Source organism: Meleagris gallopavo, chromosome 12 (assembly GCF_000146605.3).
Source record: "Meleagris gallopavo isolate NT-WF06-2002-E0010 breed Aviagen turkey brand Nicholas breeding stock chromosome 12, Turkey_5.1, whole genome shotgun sequence".
In the NCBI taxonomy this organism is placed as follows: domain Eukaryota; kingdom Metazoa; phylum Chordata; class Aves; order Galliformes; family Phasianidae; genus Meleagris; species Meleagris gallopavo.
In genome coordinates this window covers 6,097,242-6,098,595 of record NC_015022.2, presented here as the reverse complement: position 1 = coordinate 6,098,595, position 1,354 = coordinate 6,097,242, and positions in this window count along the sequence as shown.

Here is a 1,354-nt window from a genome sequence, read left to right as displayed (position 1 = left end):
CCCCCCCCCAAAAAAAAAAGCCTGGCAATAAAAATGCCAAAGCCTCAAAAGTCACTTGATCACACAGTGATCATTTTTGAGCAACACCATTGACCCAGTTTGCTTTGCCCACCTGTAATACTATGAATTATTCAAAGATGGATCTTCCAGAGCCCTTACCCTTCCAGATCAGGACTGGACTAAATAACAGAGCTAGGCAACTGTTCCATCTAATCACATTTCATTTGGAAACTAAATTATCTTGTTATTACATAAATCACACAAATACCCCCAAATACAAAGACACTGTACCAATAGATTTTAGCACAGAAACAAAAATAAGATGCTGGCTTCACAACTGTAGAAATATAATATTTCATTCCTTAAGATGTTTCCTAGGATGAATTAAAATATGTAAATATATGTTAACAATAACTCATAATATTTTAATAAAATCTTTTTATTTCTCTTGCCTTCTTAGAAGTGCAGTCCCAGGTGTCCTTAGGGTTGTGGGTGTTTTGTTTTTACACTTTAAGGACACACAAGGTTATACACTTGATAAGCAAGGAAGCACAACTATTGATATATAATGCAGATAATGATGCCAGGCATCCTTTGTCTGGTATCATTCCCAGTTTTTGCTGGGAGCACTGTTCATCAACAAAGTGACTTGGTATCAAGAAGGGGATTCACATTTTTCAAGTTTTCTGCCAGCCAGCTATTCTGAGAAAGAAAAAAAGTATTTTGATTTTTTCTCTAGCTGAAGATTAAACAGCGAAGGAGCTCTTACTGTTGTCAAATTCTGCATTAGTAAATGGAATCGAATCACTCTACCCAAGACTCACGTCTCAAGTGAACATTCTCACTGAAAATGCATCCCCAGAGACATTTTCCTCCACATGGTCCTTATGCCTGTTCAGGCTGTGAAAGTTTGTCAAGCTTAAGGTGACCCTCGTTTGAAAATAAAGAACAGGAATATTTTTGTGATTGAAGTTCTGTAGTGGTGCTTCATAGTAGCTATACAAGAGGCATTTTTCAATGCTGCCAGTTTCATGAGGGGCAGGATTCTGGCACAGGTGGGAGGCAATCCTTTCTGGAACAGTAAAAGCTTTCCCACAGCAAAGCAGCACAATCAAGTCCCCACACACCCAGTGCTTCACCTTTAGCTTTTAACCTGAGCAGACATTTGATACTCTGCCTACACAGCAGCTCACCCCATTACACTGCACAAAAAGTTTTGCCCATTCTGCTCCTATTCAGGTGTCTCAAATGGTATCTTGAAGAGGCAGTGAGAAGGACAGAATAGCAGACACTAGGAGGTTGTGGATGCCCCATCCCTGGAGGCACTCAAGGCCAGGCTGGATGTGGCTCTGGG